This window comes from Symphalangus syndactylus, chromosome 17, assembly GCF_028878055.3.
Source record: "Symphalangus syndactylus isolate Jambi chromosome 17, NHGRI_mSymSyn1-v2.1_pri, whole genome shotgun sequence".
Classification (NCBI taxonomy): Eukaryota; Metazoa; Chordata; class Mammalia; order Primates; family Hylobatidae; genus Symphalangus; species Symphalangus syndactylus.
In genome coordinates, this window is record NC_072439.2 from 72,021,816 (window position 1) to 72,040,491 (window position 18,676).

Genomic DNA, 18,676 nt, shown 5'->3' on the forward strand with positions numbered 1-18,676 from the left:
ATGAACTCATCATTTTTTATGGCTGCATAGTATTCCATGGTGTATATGTGCCACATTTTGTTAATCCAGTCTATCGTTGTTGGACATTTGGGTTGGTTCCAAGTCTTTGCTATTGTGAATAGTGCCACAATAAACATACATGTGCATGTGTCTTTATAGCAGCATGATTTATAGTCCTTTGGGTATATACCCAGTAATGGGATGGCTGGGTCAAATGGTATTTCTAGTTCTAGATCCCTGAGGAATCGCCACACTGACTTCCACAATGGTTGAACTAGTTTACAGTCCCACCAACAGTGTAAAAGTGTTCCTATTTCTCCACATCCTCTCCAGCACCTGTTGTTTCCTGACTTTTTTTTTTTTTTTTTTTGAGACAGAGTCTCGCTCTGTCGCCCAGGCTGGAGTGCAGTGGCGCGCTCTCGGCTCACTGCAAGCTCCGCCTCCCGGGTTCATGCCATTCTCCTGCCTCAGCCTCTCCGAGTAGCTGGGACTACAGGCGCCCGCCACTACGCCCGGCTAATTTTTTTGTATTTTTAGTAGAGACGGGGTTTCACCGTGGTCTCGATCTCCTGACCTCGTGATCCGCCCTAAGTGCTGGGATTACAAGCGTGAGCCACCGCGCCCGGCCGTTTCCTGACTTTTTAATGATGGCCATTCTTACTGGTGTGAGATGGTATCTCATTGTGGTTTTGATTTGCATTTCTCTGATGGCCAGTGATGATGAGCATTTTTTCATGTGTTTTTTGGCTGCATAAATGTCTTCTTTTGAGAAGTGTCTGTTATGTCCTTCGCCCACTTTTTGATGGGGTTGTTTGTTTTTTTCTTGTGAATTTGTTTGAGTTCATTGTAGATTCTGGATATTAGCCGTTTGTCAGATGAGTAAGTTGCAAAAATTTTCTGCCATTTTTTAGGTTGCCTGTTCACTCTGATGGTAGTTTCTTTTGCTGTGCAGAAGCTCTTTAGTTTAATTAGATCCCATTTGTCAATTTTGGCTTTTGTTGCCATTGCTTTTGGTGTTTTAGACATGAAGTCCTTGCCCATGCCTATGTCCTGAATGGTATTGCCTAGGTTTTCTTCTACAGTTTTTATGGTTTTAGGTCTAACATGTAAGTCTTTAATATTTTAGCTGTTTTTAAGTGTACAATTCAATGACATATAGTCACAGTGTTAGGCAACTATCACCATTGTTTGCAGCACTTTTTCATTATCCCAAACAGAAGCTCTGTACCTATTAAACAGTAACTCCCTAATGCATGTCTTCTCCAGCCCCTGATAACTTTTTTTCTACTTTCCATCTCTATGAATTTGCCTATTCTAGGTATGTAAGTGGAATAAAAATACTTGTCCTTTATGTCTAGCTTGTTTTATTGATCATGATGTTTTCAACATATATCCGTGTTGTTTCATGTCTCAGAATTTCACTTCTTTTTATGGCTGAATAGTACTCCATTGCATGTTTATACCACATTCTGTTTATCCATCTGTTGATTGACAATTTTGTTGTTTGCACCTTTTACCTATTGCAAATAATGCTGCTATGAACATTGGTTTACAGTTATCTACTTAAGTCCCTGCTTTCTCTTGGATGTATACTTAGGAGTAGAATTGTTGGATCATATGGTAATTCTATATTTAACTTTTTGAAGAACCACATAAGTTTTCCACAGGACTGCTTCATTTTTCATCCGCACCAGGAATGCATGACGGTTACAGTTTCTCTACACCCTTGCCAACACGTTATTTTCCATTTTACCAGTATTAGCCATCATATTGGGTGTGAAGTGTTATTTCATTTGCATTTCTCTAGTGACTGATGATGTTGAGCACCATGTGCTTTGTGTATTTTTGGAGAACTATTCAAGTCCTTTGCCCATTTAAAAAATTGTTGTTGTTGTTATTGTTGAGTTGTAGGGATTCTTTATATATTCTGGATATTAATCCCTTATTTTTTATTTTTATATTTTTTTGAGATGGAGTCCCACACTGTCACCCAGGCTGGAGTGCAATGGCGCAATCTCGGCTCACTGCAACCTCCATCTCCTGGGTTCACACGATTCTCCTGCCTCAGCCTCCCAAGTAGCTGGGATTACAGGCACACACCACCACACCCAGCTATTTTTTTGTATTTTTAGTAGAGACAGGGTTTCACTATGTTGGCCAGACTGGTCTCAAACTCCTCACCTCAGGTGATCTGCCCACTTCAGCCTCCCAAAGTGCTGGAATTAGGCTAGGCAGAATGGCTTGTGCCTGTAATCTCAGCACTTTGGGAGGCCGAGGTGGGTGGATCACTTGAGGCCAGGAGTTCGAGACCAGCCTGGCCAACATGGTGAAACCCCATTTCTACTAAAAATACAAAAAAAAAAAAAAAAAATTAGCTGGGTGTGGTGGTGCATGCCTGTACTCGCCATCCAGTTACTCGGGAGGTTGAGGCAGGAGAATTCCTTGAACCCGGGAGGCAGAGGTTGCACGCCATTGCACTCCAGCCTGGGTGACAGAGTGAGACTCTGTCTCTAAAAAGAACAACAACAACAACACCCCATAATATGCTCCAGGTTCATCCATGTTGAAAAATGACAGGTTGTCCTTTGTCAAGAATGAATAACATTCCATTTGGTATATATGCTACATATACCCAATTTTCTCCTTCCCTTCCTTTCCCTTTCCTTCTCTTCCCTCCCCCTCCCCCCTCCCCCTCCTCCTTCCCCTTCCCTTCCCTTTTTCTTTTCTTTCTTTCTTTCTTTCTTTCTTTCTTTCTTTCTTTCTTTCTTTCTTTCTTTTCTCTTCCTTCCTTCCTTCCTTCCTTTCTTTCTTTTCTTTTTCTTTTTCTTTCTTTCTTTTCTTTCTTTCTTCTTTCCCTTCCTTCCTTCTCTTTCTCTCTTCTTCCTCCCTCCTTCCCTCCCTCTCCCTCTCTTTCTCTTTCTCTTTCTCTTTCTTTCTCTCTCTTTCTCTTTCTTTTCCTTCCTTCCTTCCTTCCTTCCTTCCTTCCTTCCTTCCTTTCCTTTCCTTCCTTCCTTCCTTTCCTTTCCTTCCTTCCAATCCTTTCTTCCTTCCTTCCTTCCTTCCTTCCTTCCTTCCTTCCTTCCTTCCTTCCTTCCTTCTTTGTTTCTCTTTCTTTTTTTCTCTCTCTCTCTTTCTTTCTTTCTTTCTTTCTCTCAATACAGGGTCTTGCTCTGCTGGCTCACTACAACCTTGACTTCCTGGGCCCCAGTCATTCTCCCACCTCAGCCTCCGGAACAGCTGTGATCACAGGCATGTGCAACCATGCCCAACTAATTTTTAAATTTTTTTATAGGGACAGGGTCTCCCTATGTTGGCCAGGTTGGTCTTGAACTCCTGAGCTCAAGCAATCCTCCCACCTTGACCTCCCAAAGCGCTAGGATTACAGGTGTGAACCACTGTGCCCAGCCACTACATGTTTTTATCCATTCATCCATTGATGGACACTTTGGTTGAATCCATATCTTGGCTATTGCAAATCAATGCTGTAATGAATGGGAGTACAGATAACTGTTTGACATACTGATTTCATTTTTTTGGTATATACCCAGTAGTGGGATATCTGTATCACATGGTGTTCTATTTTTAATTTTTTGAGGACTCTTTATACTGTTGGCCATAATGACTGTACTAATTTACATTTCTACCAACTGTATGCAAGTTTTTTTTTTCCTCCACATCCTAACACTTTTATTTTGTCTTTTTGATAATAGCCATTCTAACAGGTGTGTATGTCTTCTATTAATAAATATCTTTAGATCCTTTGCCCATTTTAAAATCAGGTTATTTGGGCCGGACATGGTGGCTCACGCTGTCATCCCTGCACTTTGGGAGGCTGAGTGGGCAGATCGCCTGAGCCCAGGAGTTCAAGACCAGCCTGAGCAACATGGCGAAACCCCATCTCTACAAAAAATACAAATGCACAAAGTTATCCAGTCATGTTGGCAAGCACCTATAGTCCCAGTTACTAAAGAGTCCCTCACCTGAGCCCAGGGAAGTCGACACTGCAGTGAAACCATGATCACACCACTGCACTCCAACATGAGCAAGAGAGTAAGACTCTGTCTCAACAAACTAAATAATAAATAGGCCAGGCTCAGTGGCTCATGCCTGTAATCCCAACACTTTGAGAGGCTGAGCTGGGCATATTACTTGAGGTCAGGAGTTCAAGACCAGCCTCGCCAATATGGTGAAACTCTGTCTCTACTAAAAATACAAAAATTAGCTGGGCATGGTGGTGTGTGCCTGTAGTCCCAGCTACTTGGAAGACTGAGGCAGGAGAATTGCTTGAACCGGGGAGGCAGAGGTTGCAGTGAGCTGAGACTGCACCACTGCACTCTAGCCTGGGTGACAGAGCTAGACTCTGTCTCGAAAAAACAATAAACAAATAAAAATTAAATTATTTGTTTTCTTGCTATTTTGTTTGAGTTTCTTGTGTATTTTGGATATTAGTCATTTATCAAATGTATGGTCTGCAAATATTTTCTTTTGGTCTGGGTTGCTTGTTACTTTGCGGATGGTTTCCTCGACTGTTCAGAAGCTTTTTCATTTGATATAATCTCACTTGTCTATTTTTGCTTTTGTTGCCTGTGCTTTTGTGTTCATATCCAAAAAAGCATAGCCCAGACCAATGTCCTGGAGCTTTTCCATTATGAGTTCTAGTAGTTTTATGGCTTAAGGTCTTATATTCAAGACTTTAGTCCATTTTGAGTTGATTTTTGTATTAGTGTGAGATAAAGGTCTAATTTTATCCTTTCTCCATTGTGTGTTCTTAACATTTTTGTTGAAAATTATTGACCATAAATTCATGGATTTATTTCTAGGCTCTCTGTTCTCTTTTATTGATCTATGTGTTTGTTTTTGTGCCAGTATCATGCTGTTTTGATTACCATAGCTTTGTGGTAGATTTTGAAGTCAGATAGTGTGATGCCTCCAGCATCTTTTTGCTTTGGCTATTTGGCATCTTTTGTGGCTCCATACAAATTTTAGGATTCTTTTTCCTTTTCTGTGGAAAATGTAATTGGAATTTTGATAGGGATTGCATTGAATCTGTAGATCACTTTCAGTAGTATGGACATTTTAGCAATACTAATTCTTCCAGTCCATGAATGTGGGATAATTTTTCATTTTATTGTGTTTTCAATTTCTTTCATTAATGTTTTATAGTTTTCAGTGTACAGGTTTTTCACCTCCTTAGTTAAGTTTATTTCTAAGTTATTTTATTTTATAGCTATTGTAAATAAGATTGTTTCCTTAATTTCATTTTTGGATAGTTTGTTGTGAGTTTATAGAAAGGCTGCTGATTTTTGTATGTTGACTTTATATCCTACAGCTTTATTAAATTTATTTATTCTAGCAGTTTTTTGGTGGAGTCTTTAGTGATATATATATGATTATAAATATATACTTATAATCATGTCATCTGCAAACGGATAATTTAATTTCTTCCTTTCCAATTTGAATGCCTTTTATTTTTTCTTTTGCCTATTTGCTCTGGTTAGGACTTCCAGTACCATGCTGAATAGAAGTGGTGAGAGTGGGCATCCTTATCTTGTTCCTGATCATAGACGAAAAGCTTTCAAGTTTTCACTGAGTATGTTAGCTATGGGCTTGTATATGGCCTTTATTTTGTTGAGTTACATTATTTCTATACCTAATTTGTTAAGTTTTTTATCATGAAAATATGTTGAATTTTGTCAAATGTCTTTTTTGCATTTATTGAGATAATTATGTTTTTTGTCCTTCGTTCTGTTAATGTGACAAAAGCACACTTATTGATTTGTATATGTCAAATCATCCTTACAACCCAGGGATAAATCCCACTTATTCATGGTGAATGATCCTTTCAACGTGTTGTTGAATTTGGTTTGCTAGTATTTTGTTGAGGATTTATTTATTTATTTATTTATTTATTTGACAGAGTCTCACTTTGTCACTTGGGCCGGAGTGTAGTGGCATGATCTCAGCTCACTGCAAGCTCTACCTCCCAGGTTCAAGCGAATCTTATGCCTCAGCCTCCCGAGGAGCTGGGATAATAGGGGTGGATCACCACACCCGGCTAATTTTTTTTTTTTTTTTTTTTTTGAGACAGAGTCTTGCTGCGTCGCCCAGGCTGGAGTGCAATGGCACGATCTTGGCTCACTGCAACCTCTGCTTTCCGGGTTCAAGCAATTCTCTTATCTCAGCCTCCTAAGTAGGTGGGATTACAGGTGCCTGCCACCACACCCAGATAATTTTTTTTTTTTGGATTTTTAGTAGAGATGGGGTTTCGCCATGTTGGCCAGCCTGGTCTCGAACTCCTGACCTCAGGTGACCCACCTGCCTCAGCCTCCCAAAGTGCTGGGATTACAGGCATGAGCCACCGTGCCTGGCTAATTTTAGTATTTTTAGTAGAGACAGGGTTTCACCATGTTGGCCAGGCTGGTCTCGAACTCCTGGCCTCAAGTGATCTGCCCACCTTGGCATTCCAAAGTGCTGGGATTACAGGCATGAGTCGCTGCACCCAGCCTTGTGGAGGATTTTTACATCAATGTTCATTACAGATATTGGCCTGCAATTTTCTTTTCTTGTAGCATCCTCTGCTTTTGGTATCAGGGTAATGAGGGTAGTGCTGGTCTCATACAATGAGTGTGGAAGTTTTCCTTCTTTAATTTTTTTTTGGAAGAGTTTTAGAAAAACTGATATTAGTTCACTTTTTTTTTTTTTTGAGACAGAGTTTTTACTCTGTCGCCCAGGCTAGAGTGCAGTGGCGCGATCTTGGCTCACTGCAAGCTCCACCTCCCAGGTTCAAGCAATTCTCCTGCCTCAGCTTCCCAAGTAGCTGGAATTACAAGCACCTGCCACCATACTGGCTAATTTTTGTATTTTTAGTAGACATGGGGTTTCACCATGTTGGCCAGGCTGGTCTTGAACTCCTGACCTCAGGTGATCCCCCAACCTTGGCCTCCCAAACTGTTGGGATTACAGGCATGAGCCACCCCGCCCGGCCTTATTAGTTCTTTATTTTATTTTTTATTTTTTGAGACAGGGTTTTTATCTGTTGTCCAGGCTGGTGTATAATGGCACAATCATGGCTCATTGTAACCTCAAACTCCTGGGCTCAAGCAGTTCTCCCACTTCAGCCTCCAGAGTAGCTGGGACCACAGAAACGTGCCACCACACCTGTCTAATTTTTAAAATTTTTCTTGTGGAGACAAAGTCTTGCTATGTTTTCCAGGCTTGTCTCAAACTCCTGGCCTCAAGGAATCCTCCCATCTCAGCCTCCCAAAGTGCTGGAATTCGAAGCATTAGCCACCATGCCTGACCTGTATTAGTTTTTTTAAATGTTGGGTAGAATTCGGGAAGTGAAGCCATGAGGTCCTGGGCTTTTCTTTGGTGGGAGACTTTTTGTTTGTTTGTTTTTTAAAAGATTCAGTCTCTACTTGTTATTGATCTGTCAAATTTTCTATTTCTTGCTTATTTCATCTTGGTAGGTTGCATGTGTCTAGGAATTTATCCATTTCCTCTAGGTTATCCAATTTGTTGGGTACTACTTAACTACTCAAGACTTGCTCATAGTAGTCTTGTATCATCCTTTTATGTTGTATCAATGGTAATTATCTCTTTTATTTATTTTATTTCAGCTTTCTCTCTTTTTTCTTCGTCTAACTAAGGTTTTGTCAATTTTATCTTTTTAAAAAAAGAACTCTGAGTTTCACGGATATTTTGCATTGTTTTTCTAGTCTCTATTTCATTTATTTCTGGTCTCATCTTTATTATTTGCCTTCTTCTACTGACTTTGGACTTAGTTTGTTCTTTTTCTAGTTCCCTAAGGTGTAACATTAGGTTGATTTTTTGGGAATCTTTCCTTTAATGTAGTAGTTTATTGCTATATACTTCCATTTCAGGATAGCTTTTGCTATATTCCATAAGTCTTGGTATATTTTGTTTCTGTTTTCATTTGTCTCAAGATTTTTTTTAATTTTCCTTTTAATTTCTTCTTTGACCCATCAGTTGTTCAGGAGCATGTTGTTTAATTTCCACCTATTTGAGAATTTTCCAAAATTCCTCCTATTATTTATTTCTAGTTCCATACCATTGTGGTCAGAAAAGATAGTTAATTTTTTTTTTTTTTTTTGAGATGGAATCTTGCTCTGTCGCCTAGGCTGGAGTGCAGTGGCGCCATCTCGGCTCGGTACAACCTCCGCCTCCCAGGTTCAAGCAATTTTCCTGCCTCAGCCTCCTGAGTAGCTGGGACTACAGGCGTGTGCCACCACATCTGGCTAATTTTTGCATTTTTAGCAGAGGTGGGGTTTCACCATGTTGGCTAGGCTGGTCTCGAACTCCTGACCTCAAATCATCTGCCCGCCTTGGCCTCCCAAAGTGCTGGGATTACAGGCGTGAGCCACTGCACCTAGCCTGTATTTTCAGTAAAAATTGGGTTTCACCATGTTGGCCAGGCTGGTCTTGAACTCCTGAACTCAAGCAATCCACCTGCCTCTGCCTTCCAAAGTGCTGGGATTACAGACATGAGTCACCACACCTAGCCCACCTTACTACCCTAGGCCTTTTGACTGAGGAATTTAAATCCTTTACATTCAAGGTAATTATTGATGGGTAAAGACTTACTACTGCCATTTTGTACAAAAATTAGCCAGGTATGGTGGTGCGTGCCTGTAAACCCAGCTACTCAGGAGGCTGAGGCAGGAGAATCATTTGAACCTGGGAGGTGGAGGTTGCAGTGAGCCAAGATTGCGTCATTGCACTCCAGCCTGGGTGACAGAGTGAGACTCTGTCTCAAAAAAATAAAAATAAATAAATAAATAAATAAATAAAATAAAAAAATACATAACTCTCTTATTTTAAATAAAAACTTAAAAATGGTTAAGCTTAGTGAGGAAGGAATGTTGCAACATGGCATGATATGCTGAAAGTTGGGCCTCTTGTGCCAAACAGTTAGCCAAGCTGTGAATGCAAAGGAAAAGTTTTTGAAGGAAATTAAAAGTACAACTCTAGTGAACACACAAAGGTTTAAGGAAATAATCCATCTCCATAATATAAAAGTGCAAGGTGAAACAGCAAGTACCTACGCAGAAGCTGCAGCAAGTTATCCAGAAGATCCAGCTATGATCATTGATGAAGCTGACTATACCAAGCAACAGATTTTCAATATAGATGAAACAACCTTATCTGAGGAAGAAGATGCCATCTAGGACTTTTATTGCTGGAGAGAAGTCAATCCCTGGTTTCAAAGCTTCAAAAGACAGCCTGACTCCCTTTAGGGGCGAATGCAGCTGCTAACTTTATGTTGAAGCCAATGCTTATTTACCGTTCTGAAAATTTCAGGGTCCTTGAGAACTATTCTAAATCTACTCTGCCTATGCTTCATAATGCTGCAACAAAGCCTGGATGACAGTGCATCTGTTTACAGCATGATTTACAAAATATTTTAAGCCCAGTGTTGAGACTTACTGCTCAGAAAACAATGTTTCTTTCAAAATATCACTACTCATTGACAATGTATCTGGTCACTCAAGAGCTCTGATGGAGAGGTACAAGGAGATTAATATTGTTTTCATGGCTGCTTACACAACATACATTCTGAAGTCCATGAATCAAGGAGTCATTCTGATTTTCAAGTTTTATTATTATTATTTTTTGAGATGGCATCTCGCTCTGTCACCCAGGCTGGAGTGCAGTGGCGTGATTTCGGCTCACTGCAACCTATGCCTCCCAGATTCAAGCAATTCTTCTGCCTCAGTCTCCCGAGTATCTAGGATTATAGGCATGTACCACCACGCCCAGCTAATTTTTGTATTTTTAGTGGAGACAGGGTTTCACCATATTGGTCAGGCTGGTCTTGAACACCTGACCTCGTGATCCACCTGCCTCGGCCTCCCAAAGTGCTGGGATTACAGGCATGAGCCACCGTGCCCAGCCTCAAGCTTTATTATTTAAGAAAAAGATTTTGTAAGGTTATAGCTGCTATATATAGTGATTCCTCTGTTGGATCTGGGCAAAATAAACACAGTACCTCTGGAAAGGATTCATCATTTTAGATGATGTTAAGAACACTCATGATTCATGGGAGGAGGTCAAAATATCAACATTTACAAGTTAAGAAGTAGAGTCCAACCCTCCTGCATGACTTTGAGGGATTCAAAACCTTAGTGGAGGTAGTCACCACAGATGTGGTCAAAATAGTAAAAGAACTAGAATTAGATGTGACTGAATTGCTGCAATTGCAGGATAAAACTTGGACAGATGCAGAGTTGCTTCTTATGGATGAACAAAGAAAGTGGTTTCTTGAGATGGAATATACTCCTGGTGAAGATGCTGGGAATATTATTGAAAGAAGTTGTACTGTAGGTAAAATGCTATCAAATAGCACTGCATGCTACAGAGAAATTTTTTTTATTTTTTTATTTTTGAAATAGAGTCTCACTTTGTCATCCACGTTGGAGTGCAGTGGTACAATCTTGGCTTACTGCAACCTCCACCTCCCAGGCTTAAGTGATTCTCCTCTTGCCTCAGCCTCCCGAGTAGCTGGGATTACAGGCACCCACCACCATGCTGGCTAATTCTTGTATTTTTAGTAGAGACAGGGTTTTGCCGTGTTGGCCAGGCTGGTCTCGAACTCCTGACCCCAGGTGATCAGCCTGCCTTGGCATCCCAAAGTGCTGGGATTACAGGCATTGTTTTCTTATTTTAAGAAATTGCCTGCTGGGTGCGGTGGCTCATGCCCATAATCCCAGCACTTTGGGAGGCCAAGGTGGGTGAATCACCTGAGGTCGGGAGTTTGAGACCAGCCTGACCAACATGGAGAAACCCCGTCTCTACTAAAAATACAAAATTAGCCGGGTGTGGTGGCGCATGCCTGTAATCCCAGCTACTTGGGAGGCTGAGGCAGGAGAATTGCTTGAACCCAGGAGGCGGAGGTTGCGGTGAGCCGAGATGGCACCACTGCACTCCAGCCTGGGCAACAAGAGTGTAACTCTGTCTCAAAAAAGAAAAAAAGAAAAAAGAAATTGCCACAGCCACCTCAACCTTCAGCAACCACCACCCTTATCAGTCAGCAGACATCAACATGGAGGTAAGACCCTGCACCCCCAAAAATATTCTGACTTGCTGAAGGTTCCTATCATTGTTAGCATTTTTTTAAAGCAATAAAGTATTTTAAAATTAAGGAATGTACATTTTTCTTTTTCTTTCTTTTCTTTCTTCCTTTTTTTTTTTTTTTGAGATGGAGTCTCGCTCTGTTGCTCAGGTTGGAGTGCAGTGGCATGATCTCTGCTCACTGCAAGCTCCACCTCCCGGGTTCAAGCAGTTCTCCTGCCTCAGCCTCCTGAGCATCTGGGACTACAGGCGTGTGCCACCACGCTCAGCTAATTTTCATATTTGTAGCAGAGACAGGGTTTCTCCATATTGGCCAGGCTGGTCTTGAACTCCTGACATTGTGATCCGCCCACCTCGGCCTCCCAAAGTGCTGGGATTACAGGCGTGAGCCACCGCTCCCAGCTAGTATGTACATTTTTAAAAGTCTTACTGCTATTGCACACTTAATAGATTACAGTATAGTGTAAACATAGCTTTTGCATGTACTGGGAAGCCAAATGATTTGCATGACTTGCTTTGTTGTGATGTTTGCTTTATTGTGGTGATCTGGAACTGAACCCACGTTATCTCTGAGGTACGCCTGTACTCTTTATAGATCCTTATATAGTAATGAATATTTAAAAATACTTAAAATATTTTAAATTTTAAAATTTAAAACTTTTTTTACTTATGATCAAAAGAATTCACATTCATTATGGAGAACTGGAAAATGCCTAAAGAACAAAAGAGAGGGAGAACTCAATCTCGCTACCCAAAAAAGTTGTTAACATTTCAGTGTATGTTTTCCAAATATATTTATGTGTATTTTAAAAACTAATCTCCAACTGTACAGATGTTTTGGAATTACATTTAGCAATTTGTATTTTGAAATTCGTGTTTTATTTTATTTATTTATTTTTGAAACATGATCTTGCTCTGTTGCCCAGGCTGGAGTGCAGTGGTGTGATCTCTGCTCACTGCAACCTCCGCTTCCCAGGTTCAAGTGATTCTCTGTCTCAGTCTCCAGACGATCTGGGGCTACAGGCCCGTGCTATCATGCACGGCTAATTTTTGTATTTTTAGTAGATGGGGTTTCTCCATGTTGCCTAGGCTGGTCTTGAACTCCTGGCCTCAAGTCATCTGCCTGCCTCGGCCTCCCAAAGTACTGGAATTACAGGTATGAGCCACAGTGCATGGCCAAGATTCATATTTTATAACATATAATTTACTTCTAAATTGAACAGTTAATTGAAATGTAAATAAAAACAATTGAATACTTTATAATTAGTTTATTAGATACATTTTTAGAAGCTGGATCAAAGAATGTACATATTTTAAATCCTTTTTCTATATATTGCAAATTGTTTTTGAAATGGGGTATGTCAGCAGTGCTATTGGTATTTTGTAAACTTCATCCTTTCTGTGTCAGTAAAGTTAATTTTTATCAAATCATGTATCTGGAACTATTGGGCGACTGCAAGAGCCCTCCAGTGGCCAAGCTAATTTCTGCAAAAATACCATCATTGGAATGAAAAAGGAATTGTATGCAGTTGTTAAATCTTAACGGCAAAGAGAAGGGATGGCTAGAATTATTTTAGCTGTTTAAAAGGCCATATGCTGTACTTGTAGGTGAGATCACATTTTCTTTCCTTTCAAATTCTTATTCATATGTTACCACATTTTGAAACATTTTGAGTTTCACTGCTCTGTAATATGAAGGTTAAGATTATGTTTACAGATCAGTTGAAGCCGGGAGTTTGAGACCACATAGTAAGACACTGTCTATACAAATGATAAAAGAAAAATAGCCGGCCATGGTGGTGGGCACATATGGCCACAGCTGCTCAAGAGGATGAGATGGGAGGATCACTTGAGCTTGGTGGGCAGGGAGCGTCAAGGCTGCAGTGAGCTGTGATAGCTTGCCACTGCACTCCAGCTTGGGCTACAGAAGGAGACCCTGTCACAAACAAACAAACAAACAAAAAACAGGTTTACAACCAACTGATTATTTTTTGGTATAGAAGCCAATAGTTATTGAGTGCTTATTATGTGTTAGGCACTACTCCAATAATTGTACATTTAGGAACACATTTAATTCTAACATTCTAACAGCTATTATGAAATAGTTACTGTTGTTTTTTGTTTTGAGATAGAGTCTCCATCTGTTGTCCAGCATGGGGCGCAGTGATGCGATCATAGCACATTGTAACCTCCAACTTGTGGGCTCAAGTGATCCTCCTGCCTCAGCCTCCTCAGTAGCTAGGACTATTAGTAGCTATTTTTATTTTCGTAGAGACAGGTTGCCGAGGCTAGTCTGAAACTCCTGGCATCAAGCAATCTTCCTGTCTCAGCCTCCCAAAGCGCTGGGATTACAGACATGAGCTACTGTGCCCAGCCAGTTACCATTGTTAATACAATTTTTCTGGTGAGGAAATAGAATATTAGTTATTAAATGCAGTTACTAAACAAAACAGTTAAAACAGCCTGCTCAAGGTCACACAACTAGTTAGTGATGGAGCAAGGATTCCAACCTATTCCCCTTACTACTCTACTCTGATGTCAGCTTTGGATCTTGGTGCCCAACAATGTCCTCATTCAGGATAACTTAATAAAATAGAATCTTTATTTACATAAGAAACAAAAAGAAAACAATTGGTGTAATCGAGACATAGGCTTCTCTTGTAGACAGTTTTTTATGGAACAGTGTAGCATTGATAACATGATTTGTGATTTTTTATTATATATTGAATGAATAATAAGAGGACACATGATTGTTTTGATCATTTTATTATTCATGTTTTCAGTAAAAAACTTCAAAGTCGCCGGGCGCGGTGGCTCACGCTTGTAATCCCAGCACTTTGGGAGGCCGAGGCGGGCGGATCACGAGGTCAGGAGATCGAGACCACGGTGAAACCCCGTCTCTACTAAAAATACAAAAAATTAGCCGGGCGTGGTGGCGGGCGCCTGTAGTCCCAGCTACTCGGAGAGGCTGAGGCAGGAGAATGGCGTGAACCCGGGAGGCGGAGCTTGCAGTGAGCCGAGATTGCGCCACTGCACTCCAGCCTGGGCGACAGAGCGAGACTCCGTCTCAAAAAAAAAAAAAAAAACTTCAAAGTCAACAAATTGCTCTGTGTTTACATGTCCTAGGTAGCTAAATGCAAACACCTGTTCTTTTTTTTGAGACAGAGTTTTACTCTGTCGCCTGGGCTGGAATGCAGTGGCGCAATCTCAGCTCACTGCAACCTCCACCTCCGGGATTCAAGTGATTCGCCTGCCTCAGCTTCCCGAGTAGCTGGGTTTACAGGCGCTCCCCACTACGCCCAGCTATTTTTTTGTATTTTTAGTAGAGACAGGGTTTCACCATGTTGGCCAGGCTGGTCTTGAACTCCTGACCTCGTGATTTGCCTGCCTCAGCCTCCCAAAGTGCTGGGATTACAGGTGTGAACCACTGCGCCTGGCCAACAAACATCTCTTCTTTATTATTATTATTATTATTGGGAACCAGAGTCTCACTCTGTTGCCCAGGGTGGAGTGCAGTGGCGTGATCTTAGCTCACTGCAAACTCTGCCTCCTGGATTCAAATGATTCTCGTGCCTCAGCCTCCCAAGTAGCTGGGATTACAGGCACTCACCATCACACCGAGCTATTTTTTGTATTTTTAGTAGAGACGGGGTTTCACCATGTTGGCCAGGCTAGTCTCGAACTCCTGACCTCAGGTGATCTGCCTGCCTTGGCATCCCAAAGTGCTAGGATTACAGGCGTGAGCCACTGCACCCTGCCCCTTAATTATTAAGGTAGAGAATTTAAAGATGTGACTTTTTAGTTAGATTATTTCCTTATTTTTCCCTTCAGCGCTTACATACTCTATTACTACTATGTTTTCTGAAAATGTAATCACTAGTTGAATTTGGGCTAAAAATAAGGACTTTTGCTCTTCTTTAGGAACTATGATCTCATAGGTTGAATTAGACAGGATATCATTTAATGCAGTCTGAGACTCTTGGCAGAGAAGTGGATGAATAGAATTGCCTGCTTGAAGACAGAAGAGAGAAAACACTCTGAGAGGATTCAAGCCTAAAATTCCAGGTACAAGTTTTTCATTATTTTACTCTATCTACAAGCTGAAGGAGGGGAAATTTGGGATGAAATGGCTTCTGAAGGAATGATATTCTAGTTGCACTGCGAAGGAAGGGCAAGATATGGGGGAGCACCTGGAGCCCTGTTGTCTGTTCTAGAGAACCTGGTGTGTTTTCCACAGTGATTGTTGGAGAAATTTCCTGAAAAGAAATTTATTTCCCCTCTCGTAGCTGAATTTGAATCTCTAGCTGGAAGTGGATTGTGAAGGTGCCACTCTACTCTGCTGGAGGTATATGCATTGAGGCTAGCGTGTCTAGGTAATTAGAGACTTTTCTGTTTGAGACCTGAGCAGTACCCATCCCTTCTACTGCAGAAGGCTTCACTTTCCTGTGGGCGGCAGGTGGGTACCCGAGACCACAAAGAGCTCCACTCTGCCTCTTGCCCACTCCCTAGACCAGCTCCAATCACCACCTCCTGATTTCTTCTGCATGGTGTCTTCAGGTGCTCATCCTAGCGGAACTTGTAGGCTTGCAAATTCAATCTCTCCCTCTCTTTTAACCCTTCAGTCAGCTCCACTCAACAGGTATGTAGAGTGCCTTTGTGTATGCCACGTACTGTCCCACATTCAACAGTTTCAGCGATGAACAAAATAGACAAAGTCCTGAAACTTACAGGTCATTTCATTTTTAAAGCCTATGCTTGATACTCTTTTTATGCTACGAATTTGTTCTACAGTATTTCTAAAAATGTGTGTATGTGTGTATCATCAAATATTTAAAATCCACCAGAGGAATTTATCCCTTAAAAAGAGGTCCCCAGGCCAGATGTGATGGAGAGCTGAGATGGGGGTAACTTTTGAGGGCAAGAGTTTGAGACCAGCCTGGGCAACATAGGGAGACCCCTCCCCCATCTCTATAAAAAGTACAACAATAAAAAATTAGCCAGGTGTGGTGGCACGCACCTATAGTCTTAGCTACTCAGGAGGCTGAGGTGGGAGGATCACTTGGGCCCAGAAGTTCGAGGTTACAGTGAGCTATGTTCGTGCCTCCACACTTCAGCCTCCAGGGGGACAGCAAGACTCTGTCTCTAACAAAATAAATAAATAAATAAATACATAAATAAATAAGGGCCTAGTAGAAGTACTTGATTTCTTAATTGGATAATCTTGCTTAAGTAATTTCATATATGTCCTGTGTTTTCATGTTTGGTTTTCTAAAGAGGTGAATCACTTTTAAATATACAAGGAAAACTTCCACAGTGAAATGCACATTCCAGTTGGGTTTAATTATGCCTCATTTGGAATTTGCAAAGCTGAGGTTAATCATGTTTCTCTACAAGTTACAGCTCTCTTCAGTTTTTTTTACCAGCCATGCAATGATAAAAGATAACCACTAGCAGGCGCTAAAAGCCTACTCCTTGGCCCAAACTTTGCTCTCAATGTGGGCTTTTGATGCTTGCCAGCAGTCACATCTGCCTTGTGGTATGCATTTGTGCTCTAACTGAATAGCATTTTAGTTTGATTATTTTTAGGTGTAAATGGTAGAAGAACAGTTAATCAGGCCTTTTCCTTTGTTTAGTTCACACCTGGGTTTTAGGGCCTTACTGGCCCTAATCCCCTAATCCTCCCCTTCAAATACCTTTGAATAAGAGTAAGATGAAGGAACAAACTTATGCTCAAGCCACAGAGCATATGACTCGTCTTACATTTTATTTTTTTATAATGGAAAAAAACATTGGACTTAGGGTTAGAAGACCTGAAATCAGGTCTCAGCTCTACCTTCCTAGTTCTGATATGTACTGTGGAAATGTGAAAAGATAGCATGGCAGAATTTGCTGAGAAAAAATGAACTGAGAAGACCTTTGTCTGGATGGTCTGGGGACCAACCATTGACATTTATCTGAGGGTGATTAGACCTTGAGAGACTGACTGTTACAACTAAAGGGTACCTGAGACTGTGACAGACCCAGAATATCAGTTTAGTAAGTTGTGCTGCATGGGAAGTCAAGTCTTAATCACAAAGAGGGTTTGGGAGGAGAGCCACAGCCAAGCAATGTGGATGATTTTTTTTTTTTTTTGAGACGGAGTTTGCTCTTGTTGCCCAGCCTGGAGTGCAATGGCACGATCTTGGCTCACCACAACCTCTGCCTCCCAGGTTCAAGCAATTCTCCTGCCTCATCCTCTTGAGTAGCTGGGATTACAGGCACCTGCCACCACGCTCAGCTAATTTTTGTATAATTTTGAAACCTCAAGACGGGGTTTCGCCATGTTGGCCAGACTGGTCTCAAATTCCTGACCTTGTGATCCACCTGCCTTGGTCTCCCAAAGTGATGGGATACAGGGGTGAGCCACTGTGCCTGGCCGCAATGTGGATGATTTTAGCAAAAGTCTCAGCTAAGACAGCCTGAGGGACTTCCCCATCCTACAGAGCCTTGCTAATGGCACCACATCCTCAGAGTCTGTGAGCCACAGACTCTGAAAATAGTCAAGGATTCCCATTGTGTCTCTCTACCTCTTGGCCTCCAGTTCTCTTTGCTTCCATGGCTTCCTGCCTTCCTTTTGAAGGGACAAGCCCTCTCTTTACCTTGGGCTAATGAATTCAAACAGGTTATATCTTGTGGCTTCCTTAAGTGGCCTTTTGTACATCTGTGCTGGAATGGATTAGACACTGGCTTTACAGTTTCTTTCATTGGATAATGATAATAATAACCTAATTACTTAGCTTGTATCTCTACCAAAGGCAACTCCCATTTCCAATTAATCTATGCTTCCTATAAATCATTCTAACAGTGTCTAATGTGAATGAGTGTGCAGCAGTGCTGGGCACTATGCTGAGTACTTGATCCTCACCATGCCCTAAGGGGGCATTTACTATCTCACTTTGTACATGAAGAACCTGAGAGTCACGTAGGTGAAGGGCCAGCTCAAGTGGTGAAGACAGAATGTGAACCTAGGAGGTCCCAGTCCCAGACAGCAATCTTAACAACTTGGCAATTTTTTTTTTAACCATTTAGTGCCTGAGTTCTGAAATCTGGCTTTACAAACACTATGTGTGTGTGACCTGTGGATGATCTGGGCATTATTATATTCTGACTGGTTGAAGTTTCATGGTTCGAATGTCAAATTCTAATGGAGGCATAAGAGTGCAGATTTCATGAGCGCTTTTACAAGAAGTTGATGTTGCTTGGATTTTATATTTTATGTTGTACTTAGCACAAAAGCTGTTTTAAAAAAGTGTTATAAGGAAATATCTGAAAACATTTAGGCCATAGACCCTGGTGATGAAACGTCCCCCAAACACAATGGCTCACTCAGAACATACTCCTATGGAATAGTTTCCACAAATCAAACTCATATGAATATAGGGAGGATACATAAGAATGCAAAATCAGGCCAAGCTGCTGGCTCACGCCTATAATCCCAGCACTTTGGGAGGCCAAGGCAGGTGAATTGCTTGAGCGCAGGAGTTCAAGACCAGCCTGGGCAACATAGTGAGACCTTCTCTCTATTAATAATAAAAAAAATTAGCTG